A 27680-nucleotide genomic window follows, 5' to 3' on the forward strand; every position below is an offset into this window, starting at 1 on the left:
CCTTTTTTTTTTTTTTTTAGTTCTTCTTTATTCAAAATGCTCTTTAAAGATCATCTTCGAAGCATTTTAAAACTGAAATGTGTTTAATTTTTCCCACATTTATAAAAGAAAATTGTGTACTGGCCCAGCGGTTAGTGAATCGAACCTCGGTCATTAGGAGTCAGGGTTCGATGATCGATTCCACTAAGATCTACTGAGAACATGCGATATACCAAAGCCTCCTAGAGAACTTCTCTAGGAGGCTTTGGATATACGCGCCACGTAAAATATTTGGAATAGAAAGTCCTGTGGTCGGTCACTTAACAATACCATGAGCAGAGAGATCTAGAGAAAATTTCCTTCCCCTTCAGGTCTATGCCTAAATTCAGGAAGTGGTCCCTCTGCAGAAGATCAAAATTGCGATGGCGTGTCTTCGGATCATTCTCAGGATTGTTTCAAAGACCGTCGCTAATAGCCCATTGTGCTGCTTTAATGTGACGTACATAACTTACCTACCTACTTTGACACTTTTTTTTTTCCATTCAGTTTTTGTCATTTTACTTGGAGACTCCACCCACTGCTAAGTCCATTCATGGATCCCTATAATTACTCTTTGCTTCTCGTTGTGAAACAGAAATTGCTTTAAAAAACAAAATTTATTCAATTTTTTTATTACCTACAATGAAGACATTTCATCCTTTCATTGTAATTTTAAATCCCCCGAAATTTGTTGTAATTTTAAAGAAAACTTAAAAGGCAAGAGAAACCTTGTATATCAAGTAGCGGGGCAAACCTACCTTATGTGAAGCACCCATCGAACATAGATATTACATGGACAAGGAAAGAAAAACCATACATAGCAATTAAAAAGCATACATAAGATTAAAAAGTTATAATGCGCAACAACCTTCAGTATTTTCATCAAAATAAAATTATATATACATATATATATATGCATAAAAAGGAGTTTTTAATGATACGCTAATAATGAAGAAATTTAATTTTTAAAAGTTTGTCGGTAATAATTTATTGCCTGCCACTAACGAACTTAATCTACGTATTAATCTAGGTAACGTAATCAAGATATTTATCGGTTATAGAAAGCAGAAAGCCAAGTACTCCAACGCGTTGGAACAATGCCAGATTCTGATTTAAACAAATTCCCGGTTACCGAATGTATCAAATATGATCATGTATGATCAAATATGATTAACGGTTAAAACAAATATCGAATATGATAATGTCGCAAACATTATTAATAGTTGTAATTATCGAATACGATAAAGCAGAGATCAAAAATGTCAACAATAAAAAAATATCTCGAATATGCACAACGATAGCTACTGATTTCGCTAATATTGTAAGTGCCGGTGTTTCACAGGTGCAAGTAACATCACCTATTTTATTTACTTTTTTTAAATTTTTTATTCAATTTATTTAAATAAAAATATAAGGTACTTTTCAGTTAGCCAGGCACAAGAAAATTCAAATATTTTTTTAAATTCCATTTACTTTATTTATTGAATTTTTATGTGTTTAAAAAAATAAATAAAGTAAAAATATGAAGAAAAAAAAATGGGAAGGAATGCATTTTTTGGCGACACTTCACTTGCGATCGGTTTTATAGAAAGTACGAAAAAAAAATTTAAAAAAAAGAATTTATTTTTTTTAATTGGCGACTTTATCGAGGGCAAAATAAACAAGTACCGCTAGATTTTAATTAGATAACAGATAACACAATTATTTACTAAAGTGAAAATAATGTAATAATATCAATGAGTTAAATTGAAAAAGTATCGTGATATATTCTTAAATATGGATTTTATTTTACAATACTAACGATATTAAAATTCGTATTAATCGATTTTAGGGATCAATGTTCTAGATTGCGACGACTAGAAAAAAATGGTCGCCAACACAAATCCCTGCAAACAATACACATCTTTCACGGCTATATATTTTACGGTCATATTTCTTAAGAGTAGAAGATATTTGACAATATTTTACGATATAAAGAAGCAGAAAATATTTACCTAACGATTCCTGAAGGATTGATGATTTATTTGCGGATTCTTAGCTTCAATTCATTGTCTTTTTGAACGAAATAATTTAAATATTCACATAATAATTCTATACGAGTGGTTAAAAGAAATTAAAATACACATTTATTACTGATTTTTGGAATAAATTTACTGTTACTTTAATTAAGAGGTTAGTCAATTAGTTTTAATTAAGAGGTGTTCCAGTTTTTAGACATTAATATCGTTCTTGTTATAATAGTTGGGCTTCTAATCTGAAGAAATCAATATATATTTATCAGCGAGCAGATGTGCAGTGCTTATGTTAACCTTTTATTCTAGAATGCTTTTATTTACAGCAATCAAACTTCTTTTAACCGTTCCGTGATAATAAACAAAATATTGTTCAAAAGCCCAATTTTTAATGCACAATATTTCTGGGAGGGATAGGGGTAATGAATTAGACGAGTAGATATTAAAATATTTTCGTATTAATAAGACAGCCTATCTTAAAAACGATTTTTTTCATCCTCATTTGTGAATGGATTTTTAAGTATCTTTAAATTTTGCAAACAAAGATATTATAATGCATGCAGCACTTGTTAGTTAATTCTAATAAAAACATATACAAATAAATAGTGAAAAAATACAAAGCTAACTAAAATTTGACCTAAAATACTCAGAAAGTTAAAAACAGCTAAATTTATGTAATATTAACGCTTATTTTTACTGAATATTAATTAAAATGAATAAAAAAAAAGTTCTAAAAAACCTTCTTTAGTATAAAATGCATACACATAACTGCAAACAGATAGCAAAATATAGATCTTAATTTTAATGTTTAATAAATGATGTGCACATTTAATGTTGGGAACATTGTAGTTTTGTGTAAATTTCAACATTTAAAATTGTTTAATAAAAAATTTACGAGGTCATTTTTGATGGCAAACCATAGCTATGCTTGTTCCTGTTTGCTAACTTCCATTGAAAAAGAAATTACAAATTCTTTAATGGAAACTAATCACTGCAGTTCAATTGCGATGTTTAAGAAAATAAAAAAATAAAAACCTTCAGCAATCGAATAAAAATTTTATCACATAAACTCTATTTTTCAATCATCGTTATCTTCTCCATTTCTAATTCCTTTTCAACGAAACAATTAACAAAAAAATTTCTATTTTTATTCTTAAGTGTTTCCTTTTGTAAAAATGTACACAGAGTATTTGAAAAATGTTTGGTTATTGCCTAAATGCTTATTATTATTTTTCCTTCCAATTATCTGCTTAATTTGTCAATGTTTTCTCAGTAATACACGTCTTATTCTCACTTTCTTCCGTGGATTATAATAAAATATACTGTGTTTGGGGTTACTAATGACTATTACTACTCCGCATTTGAAGTAACCACGTTAAGGGTTTGGGGTTACTATTCCACATATCACACTAATTTATCTGAAGAATAACTGATTTCTGCACTTTAGGAATAACACATACACTTTAAATTCCCTTAAAAATTGTTTCAACGTTGAGCCATTTTGTGGGTATATTAATCCATTACGATCTAGTTGGTTGCATTATTTTTTTCTCTTACATTTTCAAACTTTTCTCAAGCTTTGTTCATGGGTATCACATGATAGCTATAGAAGTTTTTTTTTTCCTTAGACAATTTTGTCACATGATAATATAGGAAATTCAGAACCAGTAAATTCGAGTTTTAAGTTTTTTCTTCTTTGTATAAATACTTACTAGGTGTCTATTTCGTATTAAATCACTCCTGCATTTATAACAATGCAATGTACCATTTGCACATGACTCGTGCAGTTTTCGAGATATTAACGATTATTTCGCAATTCTCTAATAGTTGTCGCTGTAAGGATCTCGTTTTAGCTGTTTATGGCCACTTTATTGCACCTAGACATCACTTTTGTAACAATATATGCAGTCGTTCGAAATTTAGAGAGTGACTTTGTGTTTACAACTAATAATTGCTGAATGTATGTTTGAAATTTTGTTCACACAGGTTGCAGTATAAGAAACACGATCAGTTATAAAAGTACACGTACTGGTGGAAAACTGATAAATTCATGAAATGTGAACTGTTCATAATGTTGAGAAGAAAAAAAACTCCTGTTTCGTTAAGAACAGGGCTGTGAACTCGGAGTCGAAAAAAATTTTGAAGGAGTTGCAGCTGACTCGTCTCCGACTTATATTAGATAAAAGTGGTTATTTTTTTAGATCAGAAGAATAAAAGAGACGCCGACCAGGTGGCCGAGTGGTTAGCGTGTCTGACTGAGGAGTCATTGGCTGCGGGTTCGAATCCTGCTCAGGGCTTTCTCTCTCTGTGTTCTATGTCCTTTCTCCTATGTGTGAATGTGACCCGCCCTATAAACGGGTTTGTGGTTGTGTGACGTGGGCGACTCTGCTCCACCGCCGTGGCTTCACCACAGTTGCCCACTTGGTAACGAGAAGAGAGTAGCAGTTCTGGCATTCCTGTGGCCAATGGGACAATCCCCAAGTGCCCGCCACTAAAAAAAAAAAAGAATAAAAGAGACTTTTTATCTTATCTAAATCGTTTAAATAAATATTAGTAATTATAAGAACAAAATATTAATCAAATAGCTATTATGATAATTATTCAAACTAGAACTTATCACGAGCTTATTTATCATATTTGATTGTGTTTTGGTCCATATTTTCTGTTACATGTTGCCCGTGTTTGCCAACTTGAATAAACTGAAAAAGAACTTAAAAAATAATTAAAACTATCGAAATATAGATATTAATAAATAATTAATTAAAACGTTATGTTTTGATTTATAAATTACAAGAACAATTTTTTTTCACTTTTGCGAGACATTTATATCTCTTTCTTCTTAAAATGGTTTTAAACAATTTCAATATTCACATAATAGTTCTATACAAATGGTTAAAAATAAAGAATAAAAACACACTTTTAATATTGATTTTTGAAATAAATTCTTATTTCTAATTAAGAGCCGTTTCAGTTTTTGATATTAATATCTTTATCTTTCTAGTTATAACTGTTTGAATTCTAATTTGGAGAAAAAAAAATATTTATTTATCAGCGAGCTGATGTGCAGTGCTTATGTAAGCCTTTCGTTCTAGAACAGCATTCAAACTTCTTTCAGTATCGTTCCGTGATAATAACCCCTAAATCGTTCAAAAGCCCAATTTTTAACGTATGATATTTCTGGGAGGGGAAGTGGGTAATAAATCAGATGAATCAATTCTGTCATTACTCCCCATTAGCGAATGGATTTTTTGGTATCTTTCTTGAATATCTTAAAATTTTGCAAACGAAGTTATTAAAATGCAAGCAGCACTTGTCACTTATTTTTAATGAAAACATATACAAACAAATCGCGGAAGAATACAAATATTATTAAAATTAGACCTAAAATACACAAAAAGTTTATATCGACTAAATTTATGCTACATTAAATGTTAATGAATGTTATATTAAATTTATGTTACATTAAATTTACGTTACATGGTTTTTACTAAGAAATGAGTTAAAATGAATAAAATAGCATATAAAAGCCTCCTTTTTGGTACAAAATATATTTTAACATACATATAACTTCAAAGAGATAGTAAAATGTAGTTCTCTTAATTTAATAAATAATGTCCACATTTAACCTTGGGGAAATTATAATTTGAAGTAAAATTATTTAGATTAGTTAAATAAAGAATGTATGCGGCCACTTTTTTATGGCAAACGATAGTGAACGATAGCGTGATTCATCCCATAGACTATCTGTCATTCATTGAACTTATTTGCTAACTTCCACTAAAGCAAGAAAAAAGCAGTTTAATTATCACATTTAAGAAAGGTTAAAAGACAAACCTACAGCAATCGAATACAAATTTTATCACACAAACTCTATTTTTTAGTTAATGTTATCTTTTTCATTTCAATTTGTTTTCCAACGAGACAAAGAAAATAATGTATCAAGAATTGCATTTTAGTGTTTTCTTTTGTAAACATTTATAAAGAGTGTTTGAAAAATTATTAACCAAAATGCTCATTACATAGTACATGCTCGTACGCGAATCAAATATAAATATGACTTTTTTAATAGCAGCAGACAATTTTTATTCTCATTGTCATGGTAAGAATAGAACTTTATCTAGAGTCTAAATAATCGTTTGTCATTCTTAAGATATATTTTTTTTTAGTAGTTTGAATCATGAGTGAGGGTAACGTTCCTAATGCAGTTGCACAACGCATAATAATTACATTTTTAGTTAAAGGAAATGTCAAACCTATTGATATTTTACGCAGATTACAGTACGGCAATAATACTCTGTCGAGGACTCGGGTATACAAATGAGACAATTTATTTAAACAAGAGATCATGACGAAGTCTAGTTTCATGCTCGTCGACCAAGACCTTATGATAGAGAAAACTGACCAAGTTCGTGACCTTTTTCAAAATGACTGATGAATTTAAGTTCGAGAAATTAGTGTTATAAAAGAGATGAGTTATGGAAGTTTGCAAAGTTACAAAATGAAGTTTCAAAATGAATGATTACAAAAGCGATTCAAAGCTACAAAATGAGTGATTCCCGACGAGTTGAAATATCGGAAAATCTCAGCGAGTTGGGGGACCAGAATTTTGAACACAAATAAAAAAAAATGCAAAACATTTTTCAAGGATTATTCAGTAGCTATGAAGTAGAAGGAGATTAATATTTACATTGTGATCTCGATTATTTTATTGTGAACTCGAATCTACACTCCAGAAAAAAAGAAAAGCACTCCAGTATGGAATGGCGTGGGGAAAATGAATCCGTTCCATTCAAAGCAAAATCTCGTTTATATCCTAGTAAGGTTCTCGCAAATGATTTCTAGGACTCACAAGGTGTTGTGTACGTCAATTTCCTTCATAAACTATGAAAAATTAATACAAATTATTATTGTGAATTTTAGAGAGTGAAACCAGCCTAGCTGTCAAAAGACTGGGCATGGCGTTCCGCAAAATGATTTTGCCCAAGGACAATGCGACAACTCATAAAACCGCAATGGCATAGCACAAGCTACAGGCATTGCACGAGGAAACAGTTGTACATCCTCCATATAGCCTGAACTTTGCACCTACGGATACCATTTGTTTGATCCCCTTAAAGCTGCTTTTCGAAGCTCTGTCGCCAAGGAAAATAAAAAAGTCATAGTTTAATTTTTTTTAAAAAGCATAGTCATAGTATTTACACTTGAAGCAATGCGATGATTTTAAACTATTATATGTATATAATTTTACCGTGAAGAATTATCTGAACCTTGGCTAAAGAATACGTGATCTGAAGATCTACCAAGATCTGAACCTTAAAAAAGACAGCTTAAATATCTTAACAGACAACTTAAATATCTTAACAGACAACTGAAATATCTTAACAGACAACTGAAATATCTTAACAGACAACTTAAATATCTTATCAATTTGGCGATGTTTTTCCACTTAAATGAAAATGATCAAAATCACTACCGTTCTCAGTTTTTGCGAATTGTAATAAACCCAAGTAATGCAGCATTAGAGTAAGTTTACAAATATTAAAAAATTAGACCGATTCTCACAAAACTGTGGCTTTTCTCCATATATTGACGTTTTGAGCCGTTTTAAACGCAAGCGTAGACAGCGATGGCTTTAGATAGGCTAAACTTTAAACTGGAATTAAAAAAAAATAATAAATATTTACTATAAATTATTTTTTTGCATGGAATAAGCGAATTTTATAATTGTGTGGAAAAAAATTTCAATTCATTTAAAAAGTTTCTGAGACACAGCGAAATACGCAAAAATTAAAATTAACACTAAGGGGTCCAAACTTTGGAGAGCTCTCCTACCAAACTATTGGGACCACATTTTCCAGTTTGCGGCTACCTCCTATATTTAAGGAGTAAAAAAATCCGAATCCGTCGAAAAAAGGGTATGTTTAATTAGAGAAAGTACGTTTTTGTGTCTGATTTCGTAACTTAAGATATCGTCTGCACTTATTAATTAGCATATTTGAAGTCACCCTTTTGAGCCAATAAGATTGAGTCCTAAAACCTGAATATCCGATTATTAGATCAAAAGTAATTCAGGGTGGTCCTTTTTTTTACGCCGTGTACAAAGAAAGTCTTTTATGTGAAAAATAAAAAATAATTTTTAAAAGAATTTTGAACTGAAATTTTAATTCATATTAATTTCAATATTTTTTTTTTTACACTTAAGAGTAAATAAAGAAATATTTTGCTAGGAATAATTAATTTTTAACAATCGAACAATCTCCTCTTATATTTACTTAAATGATTTTAAAATATGAATTCAGATATTCATTCATATTCAGAGTTAAATGACCGTCATCAGTAGATATTTTTAAAATCCTTGTCAGAAGTGTAATGAAAAATTTGCACATAAAGTATCGGTAATTAATATTTAAACAAAACAAAAAATTCACAAGCCATAATGCAATCTTACGAATCATTATTATGGAACTTCAGGATTGAAAACGTAATATTAAAACCGGTTTGATTATAGAAAAAAAACAGAGTTAGTTTTGATACTTTTCATTCCGAATTTTAGTGTTCTTCTTCCCTTACCAGGATTCGACAGATTTGGAGAGCGTTTTTGTTTCATTTTATATTTAAATTCTAATTTATGATCCCTAATAAGCATACTTAAATGAATACATTAGCAAAAATGTCTTTTTAGGGTAGGTAGCTTTTCCCCTTTTAGTGATTACTCTTTTTTCACAGGTGCATAAAATCGAAAAATTTGTCCCAGGGAGCGATTTTCCAATCCAGCAGCCTTTAACAACCTATTCTCCTAATCGGCATTTTTGTTTTAAATTTAAAAAAAAAAAAAAAAACATTCTTGACTCTTTTTTAGTTCAGGTGACAAATTTTAAAAGAAATAAAATTTTGCATTATAATTATGACATACAACAGATAAGAGAAAAATTTCCAAAAAAAGGACCGAGTCGTTAAGGGTTTCTGATTCGTAAATTAGAGCCCCAAGCATCCAAAGCACCACTTTGCTCACCACTCATTAAGACCTGTTACTGTGCCTATCCGTTTCCCACTTCAATATTGTTGCAACGATTTCAAGAGGATAGTTTAAAGGTAGATTAGATTATTTTGTCCCCCTGAAATATCTTTTATCATGCTAATTATATAATTCGAAAGTTGTATTGATGAGAAAATTCTTATACTTCGTAAGACACTCTGAGAAAATATTTATCAGACCAAACTCAAGGATTTAATCAGTGATTTTTGATTGATATATTAAGTACTAACCAACCAATATTACGTTGTAAATTGCCTTGACCTAAATTTTAAAATTGCACAATATGTAATGAGGCAGAATCGGTGAAGATAGATTTATCCCATAAAAAAAATATTCCATGGTCATATGAAATATTTTTTTGAAATATATATAGTTTAAGCTTGTATGGTTAAGTTAAGTTAAACATATATAGTTAAGTTTTTTTTAAATATATATAGAGTTAGTTATAAATACACAGTTTACATCGTTTTGAAACGATTCAAATGCAATTTAATAAAACTTAAAAACTAATAATTAAAAAAAACTTAACTAAAATGTTTATTCTGACAAAAACAGGGGTGATACGAGTTTAAAACACATCACTTATTTATTTATTTATTGCAATTTCAATCATTATGACCGGGACAGGAACTCTCGCTCATTACTGATGCATGCTAAATCTACCTGGTCACAAAGTCCTCCATGTTGCAATAGCAAATTATATAGCAGGGAGTGCTGAATTGGAGATTGCTCGGTGTCTCGTTCAGGTCAAAATTACGAGCTTTAGATGACTGAATGGGTGTACTAATGGGTACGCCCTATAAAGGGGTGTAACGTATGGGTGTGGCAGAAGTCGAATCCTTGGCTATAGATGGCGCTACTGGAAAACAAGAACAATAGCACTCCTTACCTTAATGGCCTTCTACAACAACATTTATTATAATTCCCAATAACATTCGAGTTTTTCAATACGAAAATATTGATATTTTATAGCAGCAAAATACCTGTAAATGTGTTAGGGTATAAAGATTCCTTTTTCCATGGAAGTTTTGAGCAAAATTAGATTTATTTTGCCCTTTTTGTTGCCGCATCTACAACTTGCATAAACTATTTTTTGAATTCTTATTTCTGATCTAAGTTACCCTATATTATGAGGTCACTTAGATCTCTATGCTTTACTTATTTATTTGTCTTTTATAAACATGTTTAGTAAGATTATATGCAAGTAAACAAAGTGTAACTATGAACTCAAGTTTTACTACAACTATTTAATTTCAAAAGTAAGTGCTCTTTAATTGGCTGATGTTTCGAATTTAAAATATTGTAATTAATCTCGAATGACGGTTATTAATTTTTTATAGTACTCCTAAGAATTTTGTTGTGATGTGACGTCATAAAATAAAATTACTAAACACCAATCAAACAAATATTTATAACTTCTAATATCCAAGTCTTCATTTTATATAATCACAATTCATTGTTTTTAGTGTTATGTAACATAAGAAAATTGTCATTGTTTTACATTAAGATTAATAGTTTGAAACAGCTGCGTTCTGAAAAATCACGATGCCTATCGAAATATTGTGGTATCGGAAATTTTTTAACTTCCTATTTCACTTTGTTTAATATCAACTTCCTTCTAGATTTCACATCGTGAAGCAATTTTGAGGAAAATCGTGCTCTTCCTCTATAGAAGATTTCAACGTAAGGCGCAAGAAATATATGATTTTAGAAACAGTAAATAATGATTATCAGTTTTTGATCTCTATCTATTATTCTATAGCTCGCTATCGCTTTAGCTTTCTTTTTCTATCATTTTAAAATATCAATAAGGTTTTTTTTTTTCTTTTTTTTAAATTCAATGTAATTTAGATGCTTAGATGATTTCGCATACATTCAAACATTGATATGGAGTCAGTTGTTAAAATGTTCAACTTTGAATCTGACTCTTACTTTAATAATTTCTTTTTTTTTTCCTTCAAAATTATAGAAAAGTATTAAAATTATTACTTAAAATAAATTTTATTACTCATTTTAAATGCAATTTCAGTTAAAAGTAATTTATTTAAAACTAGCTGTACCCTTCGTGCGTAGCAACACCTCCAGTCGAGATTGTATTCTCTATCGGTTATTACTTATCAGTTATTACTATTCGCTTATTACTGCTCGGATGTTTCAGAAGAACGGGCTTGAGCAGTATGTATGTAGCATGTACTCAATCGGTTGCCAGTCTTCTTTCTCGTTGCTCGGATGTTTCTGAAGAAAGGGTTTCGGTAGAATGCATTCGATCGGTAACCAGTCTTCTTTCGGAGGTTTCTGAAGAGCGCGTTTTGGTAGAATGTACTCCAGTGTTTCCCAATCTAATGACTTTTGCGTACCCTTTCTAAATTTTTCATGACGCTGAGTACCACTAATAAAAAAGCGAATGAATTTTTTACTATAAAAAATTGCACGAAAGTAGAAAATCACAACTGGCTGTTGACAGCACTAATTATTAACTCTTAACTCTGCAAAAAATAGCCAATAGAAAAATACGTAGGGGAGAGGGGGGCACATGTGAACAAATGTTTTTATTTCTTCATTTTTCAAGAAATATCATCCATTTCTCACAGTAAAGAAGTCCATATGCTTAAATAGTCTTTTCTTTGTCTTATGGAATTTTTTGAGATTTTTCAATAAAATATTTCTTTACTTTATGATATTTTAGAAAAATGACTTCAATTGTTCACATGTGAACATGCCTGGGGCACATATGAACAAGATTAAAAACACAAAGCAATCTTCATATTTCAAAGAAAAAAATCTTCAATATAACAGATATAGATACGCATTATACTGAAGGGGTTGTAGCTTACTATGTGAATTTAAATTGTACAACAGTACTGTCAATAAGAAAATAATGTTTCAGCTGTACAATAATTTTTCCGCTGTTGGGTTTTTCGCAACTTCATGTTCCTCAGGAGTTGTAATGGGCCTTTTTCTTTCTTCTCTAATACTCTTTCATGCTTTTTTTTTCATTTTCTTTATCTTTTAGTTTGTAGCTTTAGCAATTCTATCTTTCTCAAGTGCATCAGTTAGAATGTGCAATGCGCGTTCAACCATTTAATAAAAATAAAATTTTAAAAAATTAATAAATTAATTATGGAAAATTAAATAATAATAATTTTAAATGCATACATATTTTTTAAACTTAAAATATCATGAGGATAATAACCTTAATACTATGTAGGGGCACATGTGAACTGTTCACATCTGCCCCAGATATTTTGTTCACAAATGCCCCCATCATCCTTCTTAAAGCTAATTTGAAAAATAAAGAATTTTTAATTGAGTAAAAAAAAAATTAATTGTCATAAACTTACCTGAATGTTCATATAATGGTCTGCAATAGTTCATTTTAGTTTAATTGTTGATTTATACTATGCTTTCACTTGAAGAAGCGAGTGATTATAATATATACAACACCAGCTGATACAAAGAAATTGTCTGAATAGAACAACAAAATGTCTCATTGTTCTGAAAGTTTTGCAGAGAGGTAGGACTAGTACTGCCATCAATTGAAAATTTTTCAAGATTTTTTATTTCAAATCATATTGGTAAAACATACCATGTTCACATGTGCCCCCCTCTCCCCTAATCGTAAATCTTCATGGCTAGCTTTGTTTTTAAATAAAATTTTTTGAAATTTTCGTTTCGTGCAAGAACGCGTACCCCAGCTAAATTGTTCCCGTACCCCTGGGAGTACGCGTACCACACTTTGGGAAACACTGATGTGCTCGATCGGTTAGCAGTCTTCTTAGAGTTGCTCGGATGTTCCCGAAGAACAGGTAGCTTTTTTTGCGCTCGCTTGAGGTGTCGACGACTTTCATAGCAACAAGGCGTAATGTTAATCCTGTGAGAAAATTAATTTCACGTTCACCCGACTCAAACGGGCTTTGTAGAAACAAAAAGAAATGTCAACGTTGACGATGGTTGTTGATTTGCTTAACAGAAAATTCGCATATTTATTCAATACGAAAATAATCTATAAGTATATAAATGAATATATATAGTTTTTGAAAAATTATATATGATAATAAAATACAATTTCGCTGACTCCACTATTTACCACGAAAACTATTCACGTTGACTTTATTTACCTGACACACCTGACTTGAAGAACCTATGAGGAATAATTATTAAAAATTCTCGGTGATACAGAGATCTTATTAATTGGAGTTGTAAGCTAAAATAAAACTCGTCTGCAATTTGAATAGCAACAAGGCGTGATGTTAATCCTGTGAGAAAATTAATTTTTCGCTCACCCGATTCAAACGGTTTTTGTAGAAGGTTTTAATATCGACAGTGACTTTCCCCGTGCTTCGAACTATCAGTATACCAAATTTGACAGTCTCTCGATCAGATAGTTAGGGAGTTTATAAAGTAGTGACATTATTTTATACGTAGAATGGAATGTTTTTTAAAAAAAATGCATAACCCTTTCGAGCCGACTGTCACATATATGTGACAGCAAGAAACGCGCTCACTTCCCGGCCGACACACCCGCGTGTCAGAGAGTTTTCTCGTTCACCCCCGACCGTCACTTATTTGTGCCAGCGTTTCGGAACGTTTTAAAAAATGAAATTTCTTCCAAAAGATGGCATTGTATGTCCATATGGTTTCAGATACATGTAGATTTGACCTTCTACTCAAGATGAAAGTACATTCACGTGGTTTTTAGGGGAAGGAGTGGAGGGGGGGAATGTTTTATGAGGGCTCTTTAAATTAGCACGTGATATTTATTTACAGTAAGTAAGGGAGTTTTTTTTTTCTCTCGCTACTTTCGATTTTCGGATTAGTTTTTAGTGGATAATTAGATCTTGTAGGCTTGAATTTTTTTTCTTTTTACCGTTAGAATGTCGAAGCGTCGAAAATTTTTAACTGAGCTGGAAATAGAGGAAATTATGCAAAATATTTAAACTTATTAATATTTATATTACATTTAAACAAGAAATAACTTAAGTAAATAAAGTATCCATAGAAATATATATAAAGCATATGTCACTTAAATACTCTACAGAACAATATTAAACAACGCGCTGATATTTCGGTAATTTCATGGAATTAGGCTTAACATCAAAAAACCCTCCGGCCCTGGGGAGACACACGCTAGAGAGACTGCCGGCCTCAGCGGTAAGCGCGCTTTCGCGCTTTGCGTCGCGAAAGGGATAAGCCTGAGATGGGCACAGTTGTACTTGGCTCTCTAGGAGCTCTCGCGCCACTGAGTTTAGTTTAATATTTTTGTGGCCACGAGTCTTATCCAAAGAGCAATACTATAACAAAAAGACTATAAGACATTTTTTTTTAAAAAGCAAAGAATTGTTTTGTAAAACAACTTCTTTTCTCTCTCCCAAAAATAAAAATAAAAAACTAGTTAAGTACTAACTTCATAATCTATTTAATTAGAATGATCTGCATTTTTTACGAAAGCTCGGTTGTTGCGAGATCTCGTAAAAAACTTGGCCTAAGTACGATCTCTTCGCTTGTTATAAGCGAGTTCGTAGTATTGATCAAATAATTTTTTAATTATACTGAATCTAAAAATAGTTTCTGAACGTATTTTCCCAAATTTTTCTATGACTTTGAGTTGGTATTTCAAATCCCACAAATGATAAGACCTTAAACCTTATCTCTGCTTTCATTCATGTGGAACTACTTATCTGATGTGACCTCAAGAGTAAAAGTTGCAGGTCATCGACTGGATTTAAAAGTTATTTAATTGTACTTATTGAAGTATAGTTTGATAACCTTTCTAAACTTAGATAAAGAAAAAACATTTTCTCGTTTATCGAGATCATTTTTGCCGCTTACTGCATATTTGAGAATCAAAGTCAAGTTCATTGGTCAGTTTTACAGACAAATCGTAAATATGCGGCTAAGTTTTTAAGAGTTTCTTAGAAACACGTGAACTGTGAAAACTTCCTCTGGAATAACAATAATTGACTGGATTATAGTAGAGAAATTTCGTTCATGGGCTGCAATAGCGGCACAACTCAAAAAATCATGTTTTGAGATAAGTGGGTTTAAAGTTTTCATTGCTAAGAAAAATGCTCAAGAAATGCTTTAGTTTGCTTAAAAGAAGATTACCTTCGAGTTGAATTAGAGTTCTGCTAGTATTGCTGCTGAAAAGAATGTGTATTTTCATATTTACACATGTTCTTAGTTCAAAAAATGTGTTTTTTGAGTTGTGCCACTATTGCAGATCATGGGCGATTTGTTCTTTCAAGTCTTTAAATTAAGGTTAATTTCAATGGCAAAAAATTGTTTCAAAATAACTTTAAGATTTTCATATACATTCAAAAGCGATGAATCTTTGAGGTACTATTTAGACAGACATCCTGTAATTATCGATTTTCGAACGAAAAATCCCAATATTTTTCTCCTAGAATAAAAACATTTAATTATTTTTCCTCCCCGGTTAAATATATGAAAAGAAATAAAGTTAAAATACTAATCACCTAACCAAGTTACTTCCCGACACATAAATTTTAGTAGTCGCTGTGTTTCATTTTGATAAAATTTGATAAAACTTAGTTTGTTGATAAAAACTATACTGGTAGACGTTGATAAGTAAATTTTCGTATCCGGACATTTCTGGTTGAAAAATTTCAAAAATCGTATTTTTTTTTTTTNTTTTTTTTTTTTTTTTTTTTTTTTTTTTTTTTTTTTTTTTTTTTTTTTTTTTTGTTATTTATTTCGATATTTTATTCTATGGGATAAGTGCGGACGAAACCGTTTTGCCCGGAAACTATTTGATATAGTTGAAAAACGCGAACATCAAAACGGCCTTTCCGTTTCGTCGTGGACTAGCGGATGACGTAGGAAGCTATTAGTGCAGGAGACAATCAGGCCTATGAATACTAAGACCTTTTAAAAAGTAATTTACTGGAAAGATATATTGGCACGAACAATCAGTGAGGCAATTTACTGGGAAAATGTATTGGCACGAACAATCAGTTACTAATTGCTGAATTCGCTTATTTAGACGTTTTCTCCAAAACTCATCTATTACTGTACAGATGTGGTCAAAATTGCCTACGGTGATCTTCAACGACAGTTTTATGGGGATTGTCAGCATGATGGGAGTCCTGTGTATTCGAATTGCCAACAGGACGTTTGAGCTTCTCAAAAAGCGCAACTGATATGCCTTGAGCATTCGGAGCAACAAAGAAAGCAGATCAGCGACCCTGGAGGAAGCAGTTCACGTCAACGAAATGCACAAGTTAGAATAAACATACAGTGTGGTCCAAGCATTGCCATTTGATGGCAAGTCCCAAAAAAACCGAAGGGGGACGTTATAAAAACTTCAAGCGCTATTTACCAAAAATCTTTTTTTTTGGGGGGGGGGCGAATTTCGGATTATATTACAGAAAAACTAATCAATCGATTTCGATATCAATCGTTTTGAATCAACCAAAATTAACTCGTTGAATGCCACGCTAATTTTACATGGCTTGCCCGTCTGCCCAAACGGTAAATAACTAAAAACTAAATTTGCAAATATTAGACAGATTTTGCAAGTTTTCTAAAAGGTTTAGCATGACATATCTGGAAAAAAAATGGTGAATTATAGAAGCCTACAAATTGCTTAGAAATAGTGGTGGATAAAAATCTTCTAAATTGAATTTATTAAACCAAGAATCACAATTAATAAACTACCACTTGAAAATATTTATTCGCTGTCCGGAACAAGTTGGCATCTCTGTGTATATAAATAAAACTATTTTTGTGTGTTCCATATTGCATTAATTTCTTCAAACCATTTTAGTAACGATAATAATGTAAAAAAATTAAAAATTTACTCGAATTGTGTGTTTCTAATAATCTTGGCTTGGCCCCCCGAACAAACTCAGTGCCGGTCACCGGTGACCCCCATGGCATTCAACGTGTTAAACCTTTTATGAAGTTAAAATACCAAAATAACCGGGTTTTTTTTTTTCAAATGGCTGCAATTTTGTGAAGAAAAAGGAAATCTCTAAGATTTTTTTTTTATTCTAACCAATTGTGATGGCATGTCTTCGAATCATCCTTAGGGATGTTTCCCAGACCGTCGCCAATAGCCCATTGTGCAGCTCTAGTGCGACGTAAATGAACTGCAACAACAAATCTAACTAACTCATATATAATCATTAGTTTTCGGTATCGTATGCTTCATATGATACAGTATAAAAGATCAAGCTGCACCGGGTCATCAGTACTCGGCGGCCAACTTCACCACCATTTTTATCCATATATTTACCACCATATTTACGTTAATTTATAACTATTTTGAGCTAGAAAAGAAAATTTACCTAAATAGGTGACGAAATTAATTAAGAAAATTATTATCAAACTTATCCTTTTATTTCACTGAAAGAAATTCTTAAAAAATGAGAGTAAAATCGGATTTTTGGACCACAAAATTCCCACAAGTGTATTTCGTCGATTCTTATTTTATTTTTGTTTCATTTAAATCTTCCAATTCTTTCAATTATAGAGCATATTGAACTTAAAGGATTTAGATTACTTGAAGCACCTTGATTACCAACTAATGCAGGAGTCTGAGGCTAGCAGCAAAAATAGTGTGAAATGCCACCACAATAAAATATATCACCCCGGAAACAACTTTTCCATGACTGGCCAACACCTCCTAGAATGAAGGCCTCAGCACGACACACCCCTCTCAATCCTTAGTAGTCCAACGAGAATCCTTACCGCGTCTTTTCAGAAAAGCTTCGATCGGATACTTTATATGAGTTTGTTTTTAATTAGAAACTTACCTTTCAAAAAATAAAATTTTTTAAGCACTTTTCGTCTCTACTGAAAAGAATGAAATTTATCGAACATATACTAACATTCTGAGAAAAATTATTTTAATTGCATTATCAATTGAAATAAAGATATTAAAAAAAAATTGCACTCTAATATACCTTTTGTAATTTATTTAAAGGAATGAGACAATATTATTTGACAATTTATCTATGTAAGCATTTATTATTATTCTTTCATTTAAATATATACATAAAACAAGCTATATATAATAAATAATTTTATCATTGAGTAAAATTTTTTATGAAAACAAATTTTCATTTTTAAGACAGCTGATATAAAGTTATATCCTTAACTTTATTGAAATTTGAACACAATTTTAAATTAGTGTAGTATAGTAAAATTATTTACAAGTTACTAGCTTTTCACAGCTTTCAAAAATGAAAAGTGATGAAACAAGCAACAAAACTGTTTATTTCAAATACAAATATAGAAACAATGTAAGATTTCATTTTAAATCTCTTCAGCTTATTAAAAATATGACCACTTAAACATTAATTTATTAGTCTAGTCATACAAAATATTTTTCAAATAAACTCAAAAAGTATTATAATGCTACTTGTCTTAAAAGTTACAAATAAAAAACAGAAGCTGTATCAAAAATTGATTCTATATTTTAATGTTGAAAAAAACAAACAGCTCCTTTATTTTAATGTTTGTAGTTTTCTTTTCTTAGTTTCTGGTTCAATTTTAGATTGAGTTACTTTTAAGTTTAAGTTAGCTTTCTTTTTATTAAGTCGTTCAGTTAAAATTGAATCATTTAGCTTTTTACAATAATTGCTTAAAAAGGTGTTAATGGCTCGAGTTACCAAAAATTTAACAATGAAACTGGAATCATGAGCAGAGCATTGATTGTCATTTAAGAATATTTCCTTTCTTTCCAAAACATTAATAGTAGTTTCAATAGCCAAAACTTTATGATTATGCATTTGTAGAAATGAGCTTTCAAACTCTTCAGAAACTAATTTTTGAACTACCACATATGCGTGCAAGATTATGTCAACAATTTCTTGCTTAGGGTAAACCAAACAACCTCTGTCTAATGTTTGAATGTAAGAGTTTTCAACATCATCTATCACATTAAATTTCTCTTCGATATCCGTTAATGTGATAGATTTCTCACAAGATGAACAATTTTTGTTTTATTTCACCAGTCTTTGGGTCAGTTTTCACCGTTTCTTTAACTATGACATCCGACGAAAAATGTTTCTCACACACCTAAAAACAAGTATACATTTTAAGTATTTTGTTTTTATTTTTAACTATTTCTTCAAAAAATATTATACTAAATACTTTATAGTTTTGATGTCATAAGCTTTTTTACATATTTGATGTAAAAAAAAAATTATGTTCTTACATTTAGTTCTCACTCTTAAAATGTTCTCATATTTTTAAACTCAACGAAAAAAAAATTTCAGAAAAATCAAAATATTTGTTGAAAGTCATATTTTACTCAATGAAATATGAGATTCAAATTAAATTTTCAATTACAATTTCTATTTTTTCTTCACAAAACCAAGACTTCTAATGCACAATACCCAATGAAGTAAGAGACGCAAATTAAAATTTAAGTAAAACTTTTAATTTCTGGTAAAATTTTAAATTATCACTCTAGGAAAAACAATATTAAAATACTTATAGAACTGTTGTAATAGAGGTTTGTTATTTTTTTTTTGAATGATTTAAATTTTCGGTTTCATATTGTTTGAATTTTATAGCCTGCATTATGTTTTCACATTTTGTCAAACTTTCTCACACAAAAATGCAATTAAAACAAATTTTAAAACTATGAAAATCATGAAAAATTTGTACTATCTCATTTAAAATGCCTTCTAAATTTAATATATATTTTTCTCCAAAATAAAAAAATGAATATAATTTGATTTAACTACCTGAATGATTATTTTAAAAAAGAAAGTGTTGATTTAAATCAACGAACCCCGATTTCAACAGAAATAAACAATAAGTGAGAAAACTTACTCGAGAATTCTTAGTGATGATAAAATCCTTCCGTGAGAGTGCTTGTAGCCAACGTCTTTGTTGAGCTTCATCTTTGGGAAAATTAAATACGGCAACTTTTGGACCGTTAGCATAATTTCCTTTGCAGTTTACTGCACAGCAATGGTAAGGCATGACACATTAATATATATTGCAAATATGTAATCCAACAGTAGCTATCATAACTTAAAACTTCACGAAAACGAATTAAAAATAACAAAACACGTGGAAGGGGAAGAACCGGCGCCAAAGGGAATGACTGTTATGGTCACCGGAATTCCATTTCGCCAAAATCAAAGCTATGAATGACGCCAATGCTAATGGAAGAATGTGGCAGCCATTCAGGTCTACTTCGTTGGACTACCAACGGATCGGATTTTTCATTTATGTTAACCCGTGCTGAGGCCTTCCTTATTCTAGGAGGTATTGGACTGGCGCACCCCTGGAGAAAGTTCTCAAGCCCTGACAATCAACACAATAATGACACTCACTGGTGGTACCACAATCGAATTTTTTTTACTTGCCTTTCACCTATAGAGAGATAGTTACCTAACAGGACTCTCACCGCCTGATACTAATAACCACTGTTAGCATTTTTAATTGGCAAATGTTCCTATCCCATGACGATAATGTAACCCAAGAAATCTTAAAACTGAAAAAACTGTAAATTATGGAAACATTTTCTTCACCATTACGGTGATTTTGTTTTAGAATGTTACTGGAGCACTATCTTACCAAAGGATTATCAATTATAATCACTGAAATATGTTTAACTTCAACTGTGGGCAAGCAATGAGTCCGTCAGCCATTGGCAGGATACGAACCATAACACCTCAATGGGAAGTTAGAGATCCATTGAGTGTTCCAAAAATAATCAGGGATATTTAAATGAAAGAAAAATGGTTTGGTGCATTCTGCTGAGAAAATAATATCTTTTGCTGGACAATTTACAAAGCTAATTACAAAACTCGTCAAAAAATGGAGTTGTAAAAAATAAAATTTTCGACTGCATTTCAAACTATACTCCAACTGAAATATTTCACTGGAGAATCTATTAATTTTGTCCTCAGACTCTCGGTATTGCCGCACAAATGATGGTTATTTTTTATGCATTTCTTTATATTCCTTATCAATTACCAACGGCATCTGTTAATGAACTTTATAAGTACTTCTGTAGCTTTTATTAAGTATAAATAAATTGGCTTCCGAAACAGAATACATCAAACGGTGCATTTTTCTCTCCCTTCTTTTTTGGAACGTTTGGAATTTCTATACTATGTCATTCTAACTCAAAAAAATTACATTTGTCATGATTTTATAACCGACGTTGAACACCTGATTCTCGTTAGACTTGTGGTTGCTGTTACCAATATTTAAGACGTTTGGTTGAAACTGAGCGCATTTTCGTTACACTGAAAACCATGAAAACTTTCCATGGCTACCCAGTTGGCAAGTGGACTCTAACTCAAGATTTTTTTTTTATCATTGGGATATTTTACGTTAGCATTGCTTTCGGTTTGGACCAAGTTGTCATAGCAGTATACCAAGACCAGCAATCGTTGGCATTCGAAACTGAGGCACATATCTTAGACTGAAATGGATGTTCAATGGCTCGAGCGCATACTTCACCTAATTCAAGGTTTAAAAAAAAACTTACAAATACATGAAATGTAAGTAAAATAATTAAATAATAATAAATTATAAAAAGAACCTTGCCACCTTAGGAACATTAAGTAATTTCTTATTTATTGTGGTGCATTTCTCTTCGGTTTGTACGACTTTCTATGACCGGGAGGTAAACTGGGAACCAAAATTAAACTTAATCTGAGATAAACCTAAAACTGAAATCCGTCACATAAAGCTGCACTCATACCGCGCATGTAACTTTATTTTGTTTTGAAGGCATGCTTAAATACAATTAAATTAAAATTTTTCAATCAAGATCATCTAAAATACAAAAAACCAACGTCCACCCCTTTCCCAAACTCGTTCCGCCGCCCGCAGTAGAATTATCGAACATTGACTGGTCGGTGGCTATAAAAAGGTTGAGGAACGCTGACCTAGAAGACTGGATGAAAATGACAATTAAATCGAATTTCATTAATTACTATGAAAAATATTCTATATTACTTCAGTAATCCAAACGGTCTGTTAGTTGCTAAGTATGTTTAAATAAAAATTTTAAATCAATAAATTAAAGATAAGAGAGTATCAATACTATAATGATATACGGCTAAAAATATCAACTATTTTGAAATATAGAAAGCCCCTCTTTTTTTTTTTTTTNGTCTACGACCGCCCTTACGAATTTTTAACTTCGAGAGATAATATTTTTTGAATAGTCATACGATTACTGTATGATATCTCTGGATGTAGTCTAAAATACAATATTACAAAAGCGTCCATTATTTCATCAGTTTTTTTTTCTTCTAATAACAATATATCACACTTGACGCTATTATACAATCATAAACACTCACAATGGCGTCTACGACCGCCCTTACGAATTTTTAACTTCGAGAGATAATATTTTTTGAATAGTCATACGATTACTGTATGATATCTCTGGATGTAGTCTAAAATACAATATTACAAAAGTGTCCATTATTTCATCAATTTTTTTTCTTCTAATAACAATATATCACATTTGACGCTATTATACAATCATAAAATATATCACAATAAGTTCTAAATATGACTATTTTCGAGAAAAATGTAATAAACGAATAAACGAATTAAACGTTTTTTTTTTCCAGAAAAAAAAAATCTTCTTTGCCTTTATTAGTTTGGAACCAACCAATTATTAAAATTTAAGTAAAACAACAGCTGAAATATTATCTACGATTTGTCACCTAAGTACACAGTATATGTACTGATTACTGACAAAATAAAACACAGCTTTTCTTTAGTTAAACATGAAACTGAAACTGGAAAACCTTTCAAAACTTATCAAAGCGCTAAACAAATAATACTGGGTTTAGATTATTCTAGGGTATTCATACATTAAAAATGAAAAATAATTTTCTTTACTAAGAATAATTGAAGGTATTAGCGTCATATGGATAAGACACATTTTCAAATTGTTCAGGAGATATTTTAGAGCATTTTCGGAGAAAATGTTTGATCTCCCAACAAGCTTGTTTCTGTCAATTGTTGTATTACTTAATCGAAATTCTGAAAGCTTGTAAAGTACCTATTTGGGAGCAATACTAATAAATAGGCTGATGAAAAAACATTCTTTGTTTTTGCGTAGTTTTTTTTATTTAATTGTTTTTCAGCAGTAAAAGTTGATATAACATCATTTGTGTGAGTGAAAATAATCCATGAAAACGTACATGGTCAAACAACGAGACAGTAACAATTAAATTGGAACAAAAAATTATTAAAACTTAAAAAGAAAAAGTTAGTCATAAAGGAGGGTCTGTAGCTGATCTTTAGCCTTCTAATATTTATCATAAAGAATTCCAGTGACCACTAGACATGCTCTAAAATTTTTAGCAGTCCATTGCCCAGCTTAGCAATGGCTCACTTTTGTATAAGAACAGTTTGGGAAAGATAGTTTTTCTAATTTGTTCGAATAAGCAGCAAGAATATCGAGAGCGATTTCTAGCCTAAAGGCCAGAACTGCCTGCTATCTTGAAAGCCCTGTTACTTTATATACTCCCCTCGCTAGTTGTCTGGAGCAAAATTCAAACCACAACTTTGAACTTAGCCTCCAAACGTTAGTCCTTCCTTCATGGTGAATCGTTTGATCATGTTATATTTTTTTCTTCCGAAAAATAACAAAAACTTAATTTAATCATCGTTTTTTTTTTTTTTTTTTTTTTTTTTTNTTTTTTTTTTTTTTTTTTTTTTTTTAGTCGGTGAGCTAATTGTTAGTTACGGAGGTTTATAAAGAAAATTAACTAAACCTGCTTTGGCTGCAGTTTTTACTTATTGGGTAGGCTAACGATTACACAATGGGCAAACATTTGGAGGCAAAATTAAAACTTGTAATTTCTAGGTTAAAAGTAACTAAAATTTGTTTTGACTGTAAATTTTGTTGTAAATAGAGGAGTAGCGAAAATTTTTGGTGGCCTTAATATATCCTAAACAGGCTAAAGTTTGGATTCAAAATTCAAACTTATGGTTTCTAGAACAAAAAAAAACTACAATTTATTTTGGTCATGGTTTTTTCTCAGTTTGGTGGGTTAACTTCTTCCTAAAATTGACAAATGTTTGGAGGCGAAATTCAAGCTTGTGGTTGCCTTCAAACTTGTGGTTGCCGGCCTATTTCAAAGATGGCTGATCTTGAGGTGCTCCAGAGTCGAATCCCAGCGGAGGAGTTTTAGTCGATACGAATTCTGCTGCCGGCTCGCACCGACCACCACAGTGCTGACATAAAATATCTTCAGTGGTTGATGGATCATGGGTTGGAATCCTTTTTCCGTTGGTCTAATCGTAGGTCTACCAAAAAAGTCCTCTATGAAGACTAATTTGTTCATATTATTGATCCCGGACTTCCTCTGTCTTCTGGGTTGAGTTCAAAATTACAAGACTACGGAATTGGACACTGATAGTCCTAAACTCAGAATTGGATCGGCTGTCCAACGCCGGTTGAAAGATAAAATAAAACATTCAACAGTTACAATCTCAAATATTAAAATTATCTATTTGTAATTTACTGATCATCTACTAATTATTTGGTCTTACCTGTAATTATGCGTTTCTCTAATTATTAAATTGAAAAAACATTTGCAATTGTAAAATGACCATTATTTGCGTAATCCCTCAATTTATAATTAATAACCGCAGATAATTGTACGTTTTATTCATGAATTCTGAGAAGAACAATTACGGTTAATAACCCTAAAAAGACGGTTATTAACCCTAAAATTATAGTTATTACCATAAAATTATGGTTATTACGGTTAATAACCCTAAAATTCTGTACCTTATCCACAAAAAATATTATAAACGGCAATGTTAACGCTACTTTAATTCTTAGCGTTGCGTGTATTTCAAACAATTTAAATTTTTTCCTCTACTAATATTTCTTGATATGTGGGTATTTTTGTAATGTATGATACTAATTCATTCGTAATAGGTCAATTTCATACATAACCTGCTGTATAAAAATTTTTTAAAAAATCGCAAACTGCCGCCCATGGAATGGATTTTCGTTAAAATAATAATATTATTTAATATATGTAAATCCAAACGATAAATTTCACTTTACTTGCTTTATTTCTTTAATATTGGCTTGATAAAAGTTATTCAATTATTCAGAGTTTGTTTTAAAATTCGACCGTCAAATTAATGTCTTAGAACATGGCGGAACAAATCACGTTGAGAAGTTGAAAAATCGCGAAAAACGTAGGAAGGGTATTGGACTATAGCCATACCGAGAGTCAAGGCTCCTCAGAAAGTTCGTGACGTCCTTCACGGAAATTCTAGGCAACGTGGTAGCTCAGATTTGAATTAAATTCAAATCTTTTGTAAAAAAAGTCAATTCATTTACCAATTTTACTCTGAGAGAAGTAAAATATTTTTGTTTTACCTAAACTATTGTCACTTAAATATTTTCAAATGGTGAATTTTTCATTTTTTTTAGCATAATTTTATTAGAATAAATAAATCAAGGTTATTTATCAACATTATTAAGACTTCGTACTAAAAAATGATTTAATCAGAAAAGTTTTTCTTTCACTTTTAAATCTTGATTCATTAAAATTATTTTTAATATCAAAAGAGAGCATCGCCTCATTTAAATGCATCATTTCTTATTTTCTAACATAAAATGAAATATTGTATTTAATCATACATTAAAAAACAAAAAAAAATTATGTATTTGAATGAAGAAACAATTAACGAGACTATAAAAAATCTACCATATTATGCCAGAAAAAAGGGACAAATAAAGAAACTGTAATTTTAATGGCACATTCATAAAAATTCTATTTTAAAATAGATTCTAAGGAGTTCGTTCGAAACTATTCGACGAACATTTAAATTCCCATGTAGAATTAATACAAACACTACAATTATTTACAAATAAACGCCGCGTTTAATATAAAAATGAGGCAAAATAATTTTGCAAAGTATTTTTACCCTTAAGATTGCAAAACTTTAAAATAGTATTTTTATTTTCAAAAATAAATGTATCGTTATTTATTTTCTGTATGTTATTAACCTTTTCACGTGGCCGCAAAAAGTAAGAAAGTTAGATCCTCTGGTGGGCTCTTTCTGAGACTGGGGGATGAATTCAAGAAAGAGAACCGCTGATCCCAAAAACAAGTCAAGTGATGAGTATTACACTGAAATCAGTTCTTCTTGAGAGTTATCATGCAGTGAAATTGGGTCATAATGCGGAAAATATATTTTGTTCGCGAGTAAAACCGATTTTTCTTTGAATCAATTTTATATGCATAGAGTTCTTTTACGTGGTCTTAATTTAGTTAATTATAAATCTCTATATTATGCATTATAAATCTCAATATTTTACTTTATAAATATTTGTAACACTGCTGAAAATTTAATATTTTATAGAAAGATTATAAATTTTGGGAAAGAACATAAATAGTTGTCATGCCGAAGTTTCGAAGTCAGATCTCTTAAGTCCGAGTTATTAGTGAAGGAATTTAAGTCGTAGCCGATGGAAGAATGTATAGAAAATTTAATTTGATATTAACTCTTTGACTGAATTATTTTATTTTCATCTATCGACTTATGAAAAATATCGGTCACTTCAATAAATGATAAATATTTTTTCTCTTTATTCATCAGTCATTTATTTATTATTGTTATTATTATTATAAATAAAAATTACTCGACACAATTAGCTGTTAGTTGATGATTGTCGCGATAAATTGAAAAAATCCATATTTTTTAGGAATTTTACACTTTCGGCCTATTTGTATAATTACCTTTACATCTTAGTACTGCGCAGGCATAGATTATTATTAAAAATTGTATTGCAATTGCATATAAGGAATAACATAACAGACAATCAAACTAAGTTGTTGTTCAATGACAAATATTTGAAATTGTTCGCTTGTCAGAACCATGTTGTGTGACGTCACTAAAAGACCGTAGTGATCTCAACCGTCTTATTTTTTGGTGGCTATGATTGGACGCTTGGCAGCCGTTGCATGGCCTCCACGTTCGACGGATTTCAATTTTCCTATGAGAACATCTTAAATTACTAATTTATGCAACACATGTAAACACACTGAAGGAGTTCATAGAGCTGGTTGTTGTCACTTTGGCAGATAGCGCGAATCTGACACCTTCGAGTTCATCCAAGAATCATTTTTGCGTCGTTGTAGGCTGTGAAAGGACATCTTTGAATAAATTTCGTAATAATTAATCAAATCTTTTATGTTGGCAAGCGTTTTCCAACCTGCAATGATTTATTTCTTTATTTATTTATTTTGCAATTTTTACCCTCTTAACCAGGTCATTTTTACAACCTGCAACATCCTGTTCAATGGTAAGTTTTTCTTTACCTTTTGTCACGCCCCTGAATTTATTGATTGAATTTTTGAACACCTTATATTTGATTATTAGAGCATTTCATTTAATTCGCTCTCGTGAGCTCCTTAGGTTTAATTACTAATTCATTTCAACTAACTTAGTTATTGAACTGTATCTAATGTTATTTTTATGATAATTAATAATTGGTATTCGTCAAGTAGATGAAATAACACCTATATTGTGATCATTTAGACAGCGGATTATATGCACTAAAAAACGGACAAAATATGCATGCAAATATACACTAAAAACTTGAATATATGCTCTTAAAACTA

At 30.8% G+C, this 27680-nt stretch overlaps 1 long non-coding RNA gene across 1 annotated transcript; it reads right to left on the bottom strand.

Moving 5' to 3' along the window:
- Positions 1 to 18026: 18026 nt before the first annotated feature.
- LOC122269862 (uncharacterized) lies at positions 18027 to 20506 on the bottom strand. Its single transcript, XR_006225443.2, has 2 exons — positions 19873 to 20506; positions 18027 to 19110 (listed from the first exon to the last, which is right to left on the bottom strand). It is a non-coding gene; the product is annotated as an uncharacterized lncRNA (long non-coding RNA).
- Between the last annotated feature and the right edge of the window lie 7174 nt (positions 20507 to 27680).

This window comes from Parasteatoda tepidariorum, chromosome 8 (genome assembly GCF_043381705.1).
Source record: "Parasteatoda tepidariorum isolate YZ-2023 chromosome 8, CAS_Ptep_4.0, whole genome shotgun sequence".
Taxonomy (NCBI): Eukaryota; Metazoa; Arthropoda; class Arachnida; order Araneae; family Theridiidae; genus Parasteatoda; species Parasteatoda tepidariorum.